The sequence below is a fragment of the Talpa europaea genome (genome assembly GCF_964194135.1).
Source record: "Talpa europaea genome assembly, chromosome: 10".
Classification (NCBI taxonomy): domain Eukaryota; kingdom Metazoa; phylum Chordata; class Mammalia; order Eulipotyphla; family Talpidae; genus Talpa; species Talpa europaea.
Window position 1 is genome coordinate 82,384,646 of NC_140077.1, and position 16,365 is coordinate 82,401,010.

Below are 16,365 nucleotides of genomic sequence, written 5' to 3' on the forward strand. Positions count from 1 at the left end.
GGTCTTTGGGTCATGGTCCCTTCGTCCCATCACTTCAGTCTCGGATTTCTATCACCTGACCTGCTACTTCCTGACGTCTCTCCTCTAGTGACCCTGTGAGCATGCTGGGTGCACTCTGCTCAGCCAGAATAATGTCCCCATATCAACATCCACACCAAGGTCACACCTCCTAAGTTCCTTCTGCCATCAAGGGGCATGGACATTTAGGGACAGAGGACCATTACTCGGTCTACCTCAAGGTAGTGAAGCTGAAACTTGCCGTTTCACTGAATAAAAGAAACATAAAGCTCCTTTGCAGTTTACTGGCCATCACAGTGGTCTTCAGCTTGTACTCACGCCCTCTACGTAGCCCAACACATTCAGAAAGTTTAATTCAAAGTGGTCATGCACAGGGAATAGCAACATTGGGCTAGTGATAGGCACAGCCTCTTCAGGGTACAGAACCTCATCTCACACTTCAAAGCATTAGTCCAGCATAGTCCAGAAAAAATTTAGCTCACAGACAAAATAAATATGGAAATGAAGCACCTGGAGAGGCTACAGAACCAAGATTCAGCCAAAATCAGACCTACTAAAATTGCAGAATATAAAACCTTATTTATTGTGTAAAAGAAAAGATATTGTCAATATGAAAAAGAGAACATGATGAATATATATGCAGATTTTTAAAGTACCAAAATCCAGCTCTTAATTTTAGAAATGAAAAGAATACTTAAAATGTAAAGTCCAATGGCGTAAACAGGTAAGACAACTAAAAAAAAGTGAACTAGAAATATGACATTATACAGATAACAGATCAAAGACAACTAATGAAAAAGATACTGAGACAGGATGAATAAACTAGAAAGTTGTTAATAAATGCCAACAATAATATTTAAAAAAAAACCTATACCGAAATAATGCTGCAATAAAACTAAAGAACCCTTAAAAAAAAATAAAAGATCCTAAAAGCAGTCAGAAATGAGAAAAAAAAGATCTCATCCAAGTAATAGCCATTATACTGATGGATCCCCCAAAAAATAAAAGATAAAAATCATTAAAGTTGAATCTCAATATGCTAAGACATGAAAGAACTCCCGAAGGATACACTTAGTGAAGAAGGGAAAGGATCCCAGCAGGAACAGCTCAGAGAACTTAAGCCAAGAAACTGATGAGCAAGAGAAACTACCACTGGCAGTGTAAACACTAACAATGCTTAATTTTGAGGGAGAGAGCATGGATAGAACTAAAATATTGGGAGGAAATAGTGTAATATTGAGGTGCATGTGATCCAAGTTGGAGTCTTCTCAGGTCTTTAATCTGGAAGAAGAGTAAACGCTGATAAGCTTATATTTTATTAAATATGCATGTTAAATATTTTAAAGTCCTTAAAATGGACCTAAAGTATTTCAGTTCTTAACAAAAAGCAAAAATAGAGAAGATGAAGGGGAAAAGCTCAGGCAAAAATAAAGAAGAATGAAAAGAGATGGGCAGACATCACATAGTAAGATGTTTGGATCCAATTGTATTCACCATTCACAAATGGACTTATATCTGGACTGCAGTGCTCTAGTTGACTGGCAAAACTTGTCGCACTGCATTAAACATAAAAGCCAGGGGAGGATTCTAATCCAAATATGTAATGACTGGGAAAGTACTGGGAGCAATCCAGAAGGATTTGCCAGCCATTTAGAATTGCTGAGGTCTGACCAGTTATGCCCAGTGGTAACACTGACCAAACATCAGTCCACGTAGATCCAATGTACTCTTTTTGTAACTCACATCAAAAACCCTAATACCTAAACATTGAAAAAGACATGGAAGAGGTACCAGATACTCAACAAAGTAAATGATGTTAATATCACACAAAACAGACTCTAAGACAAGAAAGTACTACCCAAACTAGACAGTCCTAATTATGAGAAGTATACAGTATGTTACCTTTTCATTTCTGTGTTGCCTTTTCACTTCCTGTTCTTCACTGCAGCCAAGCCACTCCCTGGCACAGGTTCCACCACTGACTGCAGTTTAGCCGCTCACACAGGACACTTGGGTCCACTGCAAACCTTTCTGGGCTGGTGCCTACACATCACCCATGCTGCCCCGTCCAGGTTTGTGCAAGTCTGTGGCATGCACACAACAATGAAATCACCCACTGACATTCCTCAGGATGCATCACTGCCGTTACATAATGAATCTCTGTATTCTGAAATTTGACAAGAATGCCCCATCAAACTCTTGATCTATCCATGGGTTTGTCACATGTCAGCCCACTTGGTCTTTGGTTTATAAAAAGAATGGACAAAATTTCAAAGTTAAGCCACCATCATAGTCAGGTTGCACTAGACTGCAACTGCTTCCTGCATTGCAGTCAGACCATCTTTCCAAACAGCTGTAGCATTTTATCTGCCCCTCACGAGATTCTGTCCTTCCAGGGGAGCATGCCAATTGATTACAAGTGGTACCATTGACTGGGATGTACTTTGGGGCTAAGAACTGAGGTGGGCTGCCTGGAAGTCACGGGTGCAATTGTATCAGATGTCTTTACTCCACATCTCATGTGCTTGCCAAATAAAGAGGGCAATACATTACATTCTGCTCTTCAAGAGGTCGTTAGCTAAAAATGAATTGAAATCAGAGAACTCAAAGGGAAAGAACAATTTGCTCTGCTTACAGTTTCAATAAAGAGGAAAAATGCTTTGTGTAGATGCCAGCAATTATCCTGTATATTTTATTATAATGCAAGCAGCCAAGCCTGGGTAGTTAACGCAATAAAGGGAAATGAATAAATCCCTGTCCTGTTATCTTTCAGATCCTGTGGATCTGTAAAAATGTATGGGAAAAGAATGTTCATCAAATGACTGTAGCAGGAAATGTTAATGCTCAAGAAGCCTTAGGAAGCCCTAGAACCATTTAATTCCTCCTTGGCTGCCTGCTGTCAGTCAGACATTACCCCCTTAACTGAAAGTCAACGTGTTTTTCACACACGACAAAGAAAATTATAACTTTCTGCACTGATTGACAAACAACTTTCCTAGATTATCCTTATTTGTAAACAATTATTCTTTCTCTTCATGAAGATGAGTGCTAGAGTAAACAAGGATGGGACAGCTAAAAATACAGTGACAGATTACATGGATGGAAGCTAGGCAAGGGGGCAGGACAAAGGGGCAGTGGGAGTGATAAGAAAGGGGCACAGGGGCCTCCCCGGTGGCTCAGTGGTTGAGCACTGGTTTGCGAAGCTGTCCGTCAGTCTCTGCAAGGCCGGTTCCATGCCGGGTGCCGGTTCGATGCCGGCGGCAGGTGAGGGTCCCACATGGCGCGCAGACCTCTCCTGCTTCCCGCTGCTCCCCTCAGCAGTGTACTTCGGTCCTTCGCCTGTTCTGTTCCCCGCTCTGGCTCTGGTGAATTCTCTCAACCCCCCCACCCCCCCACCCCGTTTTTCTGACTGTATCCAGTGCTTGTATAAAATAAATAAATAAATCTTAAAAAAAAAAAAAAAAGAAAGAAAGAAAGGGGCACAGGAAGCTAATAATATGCTCACTTTCTTGTGATTTTTTTTCACAGATGTGCCTAATTCAAAATATTGGAAATTTTACAATTTAAGTGTGCAATTTATTGTGTCATTTGTAGCAAAAATAAATGATTTTTATTTTTTTTTTAAAATAGGGCTGATAGAATTAGAAATGTACCAGTTTGTCAACCCAATGAAATAACTCCAAACAAGAATCATCAACAGAAGATGGATCAGTACCTGGAACTACATTTCAACATCACTCAAGTGGACAGCCAGATACTGTGCCTCTTTCCCAAGCATCCAATACCACACCTCCCACTTTCCATGGCCCAAAACCTAAATATGATCAAGGCTCCAGTCTACAACTGAATTCTATTTGTAAGAGAAATGGGGGAACAAGTTCAATGAAACAAGGAAGCAAAGGCAAATCCAGAATGTGGCACATTATATAAGACATGTGACCAGTTTCTGAACAAAATCCATCTTGCAAAGAAGTGACCCAAGAGGGGGGTAAAGGTCTATTCTAGATAAATAAATAAATAAAAACAAAGGCTAAAAAAATAAAGTAGACAAGAAGGTAAAAATAAAAGATGCTGAAGGGATTTAACTTAAGCCACCCCTTGGAATTTACAGGCTGTATTTCCCCCTGTGCATAAGACAACTGGAGTAGTTTGACTCTGACCTGGGTATAAGTATCAGGAAGCAGTTATTATCACCTTTGTTAGGTGTGCTGTGACATTTTCCTGATGTGCAAAACAATGCCTGTAAAAATAGTTAAAAGACACAGTAGTGCCATGAAGTCTGACATCTTCCTGAACATACAAAAAAATCTAAAACCTGGTAAGCAAAATAAAAAGATAAAAATGCAAAATCATAAACTCTGATTCATCTGGCTGATGGATGTGTATTCTTTATACTGAAGTTACTTTGTTCATGTGTAAAGTATTCCAAAAAAATTAATGAAATTGATGTAATGAAACTGAGAATTAACCAGTATTATAAAATGATCTGAATTCTTACAGAAATTACACAAATAAATGACCTAAATTGTTATACTGCAAATCTGTCTGACTTCCTATACAATAAAAATTACCAGAACTGGCATTACCATGTCTTGTTGATGTGCTTATCTGAGCACATTTCCAGTGTAATCACAGAAATAGAGGCTTTAGAAATTCAATCACTGTGCACGATGGGCGTAGAGCCTTGTGTTCAATATGTGTATCCTCACACGTACCATAACCACTTTTTAAAAACTCCCACTACACACCAGGCATTGCCCTAAGCAATTTACCTGTCTTATCTCTCATTTATTCAACACTTTTAAAAGGTGGCTATTTTTCTGTCCATTTCACAGAAGCAAAAGTGCAGATTCAGAGAGTAACTTGCTCAAGGCCACAGTTCCTAGGTCTTTCTGAAAGCAGTCTTCCCACTATTTAGGGTAAGAATACTGCCAGACTACTTTCTACAAAAGCACTGATTATGCAGATTCTAATAGTTTCTTGCCAAAGAAATAAAGACGACCAATATGCAGAAAGCTGGAAAACATTTGAGACATTTTCAAATTTATCCAAATGGACTTCACAGTGTTGTATTTGGTGTCCCTATAACCAGTTCTGCCTGGGTTCAAACTCCAGCAGTGCCACTGGAGACCTTTGCTGTTAATGGAGGACCTCAGGTATAACTGATTCTCAACATAAGCACCCTCCCTTACCCACTTCATAGGATTGGTGCATTACAGATCCTAACTACTCTTTGGTAACCCTCACTGCCTTTAATAATATGAACCATGTATTGCTTTTCCTGGCCCTAGGCATGGTTGCCCTAAATCTTTCTATACAAAATTCTGTGTTTAACTTAAACATGATGGATAAGTCAGGGCAGGGCTGCTATTCTCGAGTGGCTAGCATGGGCAGCAGCATTTACTTTCAACATTATGTTACTTTAAAAAGCTGCTTTAGGGAAGCTGCTTCATCCACAGTGCATAGATCCTGCCTTGCACAGATCCCTTCCCCATCAGCAAACACTGAGACAGAGCAGCCATGGCGGAGAAACCGCACTGCACGTACTACTCACTGAGAGTTAAGACATGAAGCTTGACAGGAAAAAAAACCCTGACAGCCATTTGGAAGGTGACTTTTTTTGTAAATTACAGTCTTTTCTTGTGCTGTAACCTAGGAAGCACTGGATTCAGGTATCTAAGATTTGAACCAATACAAACCCTTCCAAAGACCTCTAGAAGTTTTTTGAGTTAACATTTAAATCAGTGTTTGTCCATGGGGAAAACACTCTGAGGATAAAGATACATTTCACTCTGATTTCTAGAACAAGAAAATCAAAATGTGTTTCCCATAGAATATTATCTGTGAGCATTATTAAGTAGCAGAAACCCACTATGGAGTTCAATTTGGCCAAAGTGTTAAAAGTAAACTAGCTTAAAATAAATTTAGGGCATCTCCCACTCTCATCTCTAAAGTGGTACTCATGTTCAAATTTTCTACTTTTTATTAGTTGCCATTTTTATGTAACTCTAGACAGTATGAAATCATGGGCTCAACTCACAGGAAAGTGAATGTGACAAAAACCAAGGTATTTGAAACACAAAATGCCACCTTCTTTACTTTTGAAATTCCATCTCTTGATGTCACATTTGGAATGGTGTGCAGGATATGAAAGACAATTATGAACTCCCCTTCCATGCTCAATGAAGGTTTCTACTTTCAATAAAGATTTTTCCATTTTCACAGCTCTAGTGAGTCAGCCACCACAGGTTCAGCTCAGGAGAATTAAGACCAACTCAACATACTAAGTCATACTTACAAGTTCTCTTACACTGCTGATGGGAAAGCAAATTGGTCCAACCACTATAGAAAACTGTGTGCAGGTTTCTCAAATTACTAAAAATAGAGCTACCATATGACCCAGTCCAGGAATCCACTCCTAGGAATCTACTCAAAGGACACAAAGACATTAATTTGAAAGGAAACCTGCACCCCTATGTTTACTGTGGCACTATTTACTACAGCCAAAATATGGAAACAGCCTAAATGCCCAAAAATAGATGAATGAATCTAGAAGTGGTATATATACATAATAGAATACTACTCAGCAATCAAAAAAGATAAACTCATGCCATCTGCAGCAACATTGATGGAGCTACAAGGGATTGTGCGCAGTGAAATAAGTCATAAGAAAAAAAAAATACTGGATGGTTTCACCTATAGAAGGAATAGAGAAAACCAAAGGGTCAAAAAAAGAAATCAAAACTTGCAGGCAAATTATAGATCTGAGGCATAAGGCAGGGAAGGGTGAGCAAGAGAGGTCAAAATAGGAGAGGGAAGAGCACAAGGGACTGTGGTGACAGTTCACAAGTGATGTGGTAGTGGGAGATTTATGGGAATTATACCTGAGGGAGAAATAAAGTATTATGCAAAAATGAACAAAGAAAATAAAAAATGTCAATTAAAAAATCTTACAAGTTCTTTAAGGAGCAGTGGAAAGACTTGATACAACTCTAAGAGCTGCCAGTATTTATATTTGAAGCCATCACTCACCAGGGATTGAGACTTATCAAGAAGATGGGAAAACTTTCTGAATTGTAGACCATGGATAGGATAAAAATGCTATATGCACTGATATATATCATGCTATATGCACTGATACCCCCAAAGTGAACTAAAGTCCCTGTGGATTTTTATAGACTTGGAAAATAAGAATAATTCACATAGACCTTAGTTTAAAACACTAGAAAACAATATAAAGACAAGACAATGTTACAGAAATTACATTACATATCAGGGCAAATTTTTGCAGATCTTACTAGATGGCAAAAAAAAAAAATGTTTATACCTGTCATTCATCACTGAAATACTGGCTGTCAATTTACACATATATAAAAATCATAATGGGTACTTATCAAAAGTTTTGAATCTAGGAAGCCAGTCTTTGATTTAGCACACCTTGAAAAGAACCAGAACCTGAATTTCTAAAGGCTCTCCCAGCAACTACAATGCACATGATCTGAGAAGTGTGTTTTGAGAAACATTTCAGTAATAGAACACACACAAACTGCACTTGCAGTGAAACTAGAGAACAAACTAAAACTCAAGCTTTCAAATATATATATATATATATATATATATATATATATATATATATATATATATACACACACACACACAGAAGGGCTGCCTCCCCAGTGGAGATCAAGTAAAGCAATATGCCTGCGGAAGTGAAATGGGGAGCAGAGGCCAAGCTCAGGAATGACCATCACAGTCCACTTGTTGAAGCCAAGAGTTGCTGCAGACTCATATCATGGTGAGGCCAGAGTTGGGGGGTGAAAGAATTCACTAAAGAAATAATGGAGAACAGATTTATTGATGTATGCTGCAAGGAAACAGAGACAGGAGACATCTATGCAGGAAGAAGAGTTTCAGGATCCTATTTACAACCTGTTTTCACAGGCTTTTCATGAATGGGGAAGTTGGTCTCTGCCAGTTCTTAACTATTGGAACATTAGGTTTCAACCGGCCTTCCACACAGGAATGCCTGCCTGTTGTCTGCTTTTCCCAGAATTTCCATAACCTCTATTGGTCATGTGGCCCCACAGCCAGGTTCCCATGGCAACTATCAGTTTCCCTTTCTTATCTATTGTGTGTCTCCCAGCACTGTTGAGCTTAGTAAAATGCAAAGACTAAGTTTTAACTCTATTAAACGCTACCCCAACAAGGGTCACACACTAAGGTGCAAACTCCAAGTTCCCTTGAAGCAAAGGAGAGCAGGGGTACCGGAAAACTAGGCTCCATGGGTCCAGATGTGGCTTTGAGAAAAAAGCCAACACAGCCCCTTAGGTAAGCTGTACCTGTGAAAATAGTGTGTTCCAGGGGGACAAACACTGAGAACTAGGGTAAAGTGTTTATTTTGGCTTGGAAAAAGTTTAAACAAACTCTCACCAAAAACATTAGATGAGAGAAATTCCATCTCATGCAGACTTTGGTCTCAGTTCTTTCCTAACTCAGTTCTTCAGTTCATTATCCTGCAATACCCAGTCCAGGAAACATTCACATCTTTCAAAGACGGGCAATCAGAAAGAAAGAGAGGATCTATTGAAAGGTATAATAAAAAAACAGGCCATGACCCTCAGCAGAGCTCTTTGGCCATGAAGAGGAAAAAAACTGTTCACCCAAGGTCAGTGTGGTGTGATGACGTGCATCTGACGAGATGTGATCCTTTGCCCCTGAATCACATACAATGTTGTAAACCAGTGTTATCTCAAAAAAAAAAAAAAACCTTTCGTTGTTATCAAAACTTTTACTATGTATTTTTAAATAGAAAATCAATTGCCTCTGACATAAGAATACAGTGCAGAGATGAAAGGAGAGTTCAACTGAGTTGGAGGAAAAACTGCAAGAGATGAGATATGACAAGCACAGTGAGGTAATGTGGGGATTAGATGGCAACAGACCTGTAAGAGAAGCAAAAGCAAAATTCAAAGAATCACAAGAAGAATAGACACAGTTCAAAATACAGAAAGGAATACAAAGAGCAGAAATGAAAAAGGGAGTAGAATGAAATGGAAACAAATGTTTCAAAAAGAATCAGAAAATGGGGCGTTTGCAATTGTATGGGGGAATATAAAAATAAAATTTATTATTTAAAAAAAAAAGAATCAGAAAATGATTAAGAGAAGACATATGTATAGTTTACTATCTAGGAAAAAAGAAACCTGAAGTGAAAAAAAAAAAAACTTGAAGGTGTTCTAAAGGGGTACATCATGTTCCAAGGAAAACTAATACAGAATTGTCTAGAAAAGTTAGCATATCTCAAAGATAAGGAACCATTTGAGCCATCAAGCAAAAAAAACCAGACTAAGTTACTTATAAGGATAATAAAATCAGGTTGTCCTCCACTTTCTCCACAGATCCATCTAACTCTACAGGCCAGCACAATTCATACAAATTCCTTAAAATCAAGAATTTTATTCCTAGCCATGTAAGTTTGCTGTGATTTCTTTGCCTATACTAAGCATTCATCTTATATGTAATTTTGCTGCTTTTTTGTTCTTAAAGTGGATCCCCAAAATTGTGTTAGCTTTGCAAAACCTGGATCTGACACCAGCAAGACAATCTACTATAAGAAGCCCCACACTGATTATATGTGCTGCCGAAGCCAGCACAAGGAGCGCCACCATTAAACATGTTCTGAGCCACAGACCAGCCAGCGAAATGGCTTCTTCCATCTCCCAAGTCTCCTGCCTCATTGGCAGAAACTCAACAGAACCACCATGCTGTGAGGGAATGTGGTGAACAGTTTCTCCACATACAGGGGCAAGCATAGAAGAAATCAAATCATCTACAAAAATACCTAAGGAGAGCCCAGAAAAATTAGGTCAAGTACTCATAATAACCATTGCAGGACTAAAGAGGTTTTCTTTCTTTTATTGCCTCTTATAATCAACACAAGGATTGTTATCAATGATGAATTAGTATAGTTACATCTTTTAAATTGTGTGCCACTTGATCACACAACTCATAAATACATGTTTAAGATTCACTGCAAGTATTAATAGAAATACCAATGACCTAGTAATCATTTTGAAAGTAGGGGCATGCAACCATTGTGGTAAACTAGTTAATATGATTAGTACCATTATCTAGTAACTGTATCCTTTTCCACAACTGCTCCTTTCTCCCTGATACTAAGTGAATGCTCAGGCATACCCCAAAACTATTCCGGTTGTTCTAGACAAATAAAAAGTTACACCTCCTCCCCATGACATCTCAGATTGGTATGTATATTTTCAGCATCATGTGATAATCACAACTTCAAATTAATTCATCCCCAACATCAAGCAAAACAGAAAAGAATATAAGCAACTGGGACTGCATCAAACTAAAAAGTTTCTGCACTGTCAAAGAAACTCACTACAATAAAAAGAATCCCCACTGAACAGGAGAAAATACTGGCACACTGTGTATCTGACAAGGGGCTGATCCAAGATTTACAAAAAACTCATGCAACTCAACAGAAATGAAACAAATAACTCAATTAAAAATCAGGCAGAACACTTAAATAGCCACTACTCCTAAAATGATCAATGGGCACCTGGGGAAAAAAGGCTCATCATCACCTACACTCAGGGAAATGCAAGTCAAAGCCACAATGATGCCACCTATCACCAGGACAATGGCCCTTATCAACAAGATCAGAACCCAGACCGGGTGAGGATGTGGAGAAAGAAGAACCCTCTTACACTGCTGGTGGGAACATGGACTGGTCCAGGGCCTATGGAAAGCAGGATGGACATTTCTCACAATATTAGAAGTGGAGCTAAGATGTTAGCCCTAATTCTACTCCTAGGTATCTAAAAGATTGCAAAAACACTAATTCAAAGGGACACATGTATGCCTGTGTTCACTGCAGCACAATGTGCAATAGCCAAGCTATGGAAACTCCCTAAATGCCCCAAGACAGCAAGTAGATTATATCATGTATACACAATGTGTGATACACAATGGAAAACTACTCAGCTATGAGAAGGTAAAATCTTGCCATTTATGACAACATGGATGGAACTGGAAGGGATTATGCTAAATGAAATAATTCAAAAGGACAAAGACAAATACTGAATGGTGTCAATTACATGTGGGATACAGAGAAACCAAACAAAGGATCAGATAAAATGAAAGCAGTTACAAACCTAGAAATCTGATGACTGAATTGAGGCTACCAGATGGGCAGGGAGAAGGGGAACAGTCAAGTGAGGAGGTGACACAATTTTATCCTCACAACATCTCCTATGTAAGTAAATGAGGAAGCTGAAGATCTACAATTTAGGTCACTTGTCCATTGTTTAGACACAGTGACAAAAAAAGATTCTTTGACTCAGGCGTCTGTATTTTTTTTTTAAAGATATTATTTATTTATGCATACAAGAGCTGGGATATAGGCCAGAGGTGTGTGTGGGGAGGGGGAGTGAGAGGATTCACCAGAGACAGAGTAGGGAGCAGAACAGGCGGATAGACAGAAATACATTGCTGAGGGGAGCAGCGGGCGAGACAGGAGAGGTCTGCCTTGCCACGTGGGTCAGCTCCCTGGCCAGGATTTGAACTTGTGCTGCAGTGGCTGCCAATAGCTTCATAGTGCTGAGACTTAACCCCTTGTAACACCAGGGAGGCCCCAGGAGTCTATATTCTTAACTGCTACCTTCCACTAAAGGAAAAGTGGAGTTCTAAAGAGACTTATTAATTAAAAACAGTTTGGAAGCAAGAAGATCAATCCAAGATATCATTAATAGATGGGAGAGGGAGATTTGATGGAGACAATAAGGAGCTGTGAATAACAAAGAAGAAAGTTTCATAATAAGACACTCTTCAGACAAAGTCTAGACAGCAAATGGGCAAAAATGGCATTTACCAATCGCTACATTGCTCTTGTCCCCTTCCATCCCCCCCACCCCCAACAACTGCAGTAAGATTTTAGACCTCTCAGCTAGTCCTAACCTGAGGCTACAATCAGCCTCAGTGATGCCAAGTGCCTCCCTGACTCTTACCCACAGTCTGTCCCCAGGTTCCTTCTTGCTCTGACACTCCTAGCCCAGCTGTGTCTCCAAAATCTTCCACCTTGCTTTGACACCACCTAATCACCTGCCTCGTTATGAGCCCCATTCTCTCCATGCTGTTCAATTTCATGACCTCTCCTACCTGCAAAATACTCTAATCCTATCACCTAAAATTCTTAACCTGATATTTTCTATTTTCACTCACCTTTTCCTATTGACCCTAAAAATCCTCTCTCTGTTATCCATCAATCCAAACTATAAGACATAGAAGACAAATTTGGAAGCCAAAAAAGAAGACTCAACCTAGCTCCCAACTCCAGAATCATTTAATTTGTGAGCAGTAAATCAGACCCCAAAGATCCCCAACACCCAATAACTGTCAGGCAGCGATCACAATCCCCCAACCTTTTATGATGATACAGGTTTCCGCTATGATCTGAAAGCAGACTGTTCCTATTGGGTATGATTTTGTAGATTATTTTTGGAATCTGACAGAACATCTCCCTATAAATGAATGGTAATAGGGTTTCCAGACCCAAAAAATAACCTACCAAATCATACCAAATAGAAACATTCTACTTTTGGGTAGGAGGGGAAATCTGTATCAAAAGCAAACTCCTCCTGAGTACTCAAACTGCCTTAGAATTGATTTATAAATACATTAAAAAATATCTGGCCCCTCAGAACTCACAGGTCCTACACAAAGAATATAAAAATATGAATCTCCCTAATACTAAAATGTGCACATATCCAGGAAGTTTACTTTTTTTAGTTAAAATACGTGCCAGTTCTGGGAAAACTATCAGAATTGCAGCTTGTTTACCGCTACTTCAAAGGCTTGTCATTCTCTTTAGAAAGAAGCCCCCTTGAGTTAAGGTGGAAAGTGGCTTCAGTTTCAATACCAATCTCCTGAGATGCTCCATACCCACACGCCTTTCCCTGCCTTTCCCTTCCTCAGCAACCTTCTTTGCAACTCAGCTCTGACATGTGAATATGGCTCCTAACTCAAGACATGCTGGGGCTGTTGGAATTTGCATCCTCACATTAGGAATCTCTCTGTGCAGACATGTACTGGTCTCATGGCAGATTTTCATGAATGCAACAATACAAATGTTTCCTTGCAGCATTCATTCAGCTCTGTCCGTGAGAAAGCAGGTCACTTGGCTTCCCTACCAGGCTCCCCACCATCAAGTCAGGATGAAGGCAGAAGTGACTCAGCATTCCAAATAGACCAAACTGGGCCAGGAATCTGTTCTCCAAGGTGAATGCCAGTTCCCTGATGGTGATGCTCAGACGTCTTATAATACCTACAGCTAAGCACAATCCAACTGCATTAGGGAGCTATCAACTGGAGCCAAGTACTTAAAATGTGTTATCCATGGGGCACATGGTATTCCACTTTCCAAATGGTAAGTTATATGCTCCACAATAAATAAGGCTGACATTAAAATAAACAAATTGGCATTATCACCCTAACGGTACCACAAAGTAAATACTGAGCACTGCATCCCACAGCTCTGTAACAAATAAGTAGTATTGCCAACTTAACCTAGAGTTCACACAATTTGGCTATGTATTGAAAGTCCTTGGGTATAAGAAAAAAAAAATGTAGACTCCACTCTGTCAAATAAGTTGGTGATAAAGACCCTTTGACTTTAAATGTACACAGCAGGTTCTGAGCTACTGAAATGCTAAGACAAAGTCTTGAAAACACTGGTTGTCTCCATGTGATTTCTGAGGCATGTCATGCACTGTTCCCTCTTTTATAAGCTCCCAAGTCGTAGCTCTAATCTGGTAACAATTCTCGCCAGCGTGACAGAACTTGGCACATGATGTAAGGGGTGTGCCATAAAACAGGACCTGTTATAAATACCTTTATATTTTAAGTGATGGTCATAAACACTGATCCACATCCTATAGCCTCCCTTAAAAACTGCCTTTTAGGGCCTCCCCGGTGGCGCAGCGGTTGAGCGCTGGGTTGCGAAACTGCGCACGGCCTCTGCGGCGCCGGTTCGATCCCCGGCTGCTCCCCGGCCACCGGAGGAGGGTCCCGCATGGCGCGCAGACCTCTCCTGCCGCCCGCTGCTCCCCTCAGCAGTGTACTTCGGTCCTTCTGCCTGCTCTGCTCCCCGCTCTGGCTCTGGTGAATTCTCTCACCCTCCCGCGCTTCTGACTGTACCCAGTGCATGTATAAACAAAACAAACAACAACAACAAAAAAAAACCAGCAAACAAATAAATAAAGCATGCCTCTATTAAAAAAAAAAAAAAAAACTGCCTTTTATTCTGGAAAAAAAAGTATGCCAGTCAAGAAGAAATGAGTATTTTAAGAAATGAATATTTCATTTACAGATGCCACTGAAGAAAAAAACCTAAGCAGTAAAACTTTATTTTGAAAACTTCTAGTGGTGTCATGTAAATAAGCAATATATATGAAGAATGATTTAGCTGGATAGTCACTACAGTGCTATTAACAATATAAAGTAAACAATGGAACAACTTTCAGTCAATGTTATATTTGCATAAAGTAAATGAATCCATTCTGAGAATTTCTTCAAGGTTGCAATTATGTATCTATCTACTGGAGTCTTCCTAAATTATGAATTTAGTGATTTAAACAGGGAACATGCCTCCAGACCACAATGAGTCCACTTCCATGGTAAAGGAAATAAATGTTTCAATTGTATGTCTCCCTTAAAGAGGAGATCTGATCTCCTATCAGAAGACTGAGAAAAAGCTGCCCCAACTTCAAGCAATTCTTGGAAATTCACCTTCTGAGTATGAGGACCAAGAAGTTCCTGATCCTTCCAGGTCTTTTACCAACAAGGCCTTCCACATAAACACGCAAGCTTGAAAGTTTCCAAAGCCAAAACAGGTTTGGAAGCACTCAGCGTGCTGTACTCAACTGCTTGACAAGCACTGCTGATTCCATCATCTCATTCACCCTTTGTTGTCCCTCTTTCTCACCATCACAGGTTGGAAGGAGGTAAGTATACTTAGAGATGAATTCAACAACTGACTCTGAAAATCTGACCCTTACCGCGATGACTTACTGAAAAAATTTTACTACTTAACGAAGATTGTTTGGAACATGTTTCTGAAATTCGGGTTTTCATTCATTTTGAGAAATTCAAAATTACATGACAATCAGTTATAGAAATTTAGTCATCAAGTGTATGTTAAATATTCAAAACTATGAAGATTTTAAAAATCATTGATTTTTAAAAGTGAAGATTTTTCTTCAGTGGCATCCTTTGTATTGCTGAAGGCAACACTAAATCACTGATGCCTTTTGGTAAGTCTGACACGTGACTCATATTTAACATTAAAACATGTCCTAGAAGATGTTTCCTTTCAAGCAAAATGAGTTCACTTAAATATCCTTGCAAAGATTAATATGCCTAGGTTAGCAGCAGTCTAATAAAAGGTTGACCCATGTACAACCAGGGTTTGAACTGCACTGGTCCACTTACACACTGATTGATTTCAGTAAGTATTATAAATGCATCAACCATTAACCTGCAAATAAGTACCAATTTCTTTTTCAGATTATCTTCATTTTGACATCCAGTGTTAGTGATATATATAACATCTATAGTGTTTATATCATGTAAGGCAATACTGATGTGTGTACTGACAGAGGATTCATCTAAATATAGCCAAGAGAGCTGATCTCCCCTACATGAAGCCCTTCAAGTATATCAATTACCCAGTCACATCATTGAGCATCTCCTGAAGTTTGCAGTTCCCAACCGGCTCATCTGGTTATTCATACCTGTCGGAACACCAGGACAGAGCTCATGCAGTTGGGACCACAGTTCTGTCAAGAAGGGTGAAACCCAGAATTCACTGCTGACTTCTAGCATAACTGGAATATCCCTGCATGTGAGATGCATCAGCCACTTTGACAAGCCCAGGCTCCAGTCAGGCAGCAAATAGGTGGCCAGGACTGGAGCGTCCAGGGCCTTCTTCCACCAGTATCTGCTGAGTATCCTCTGGCCTTCAATAGTGAGATGGCCCAGATCCCACTGGTGTGGCTTGTGAGCCGCTTCTTTCTTGGCAATTATGTCTAAGTGACTGATATTCCCCATCTTAGCAGCTAATGGTGTGTTCATGTACATCCATAATTACGAAGTCCTTCCAACAGGGACCTGAGCTACTCCTGGGGCCTGGCCCTCCTCACTGCAGCCCATTTCCCAGCAAACCCCCAGCCCTACCCAGCCTGTGCTGTGGCACATAACCCTCTCCTGGCATGCAGAAAACCCCTCTCCCCAACACAGCCTCTATCCTCCCCCCTCAGGATGGCAAAG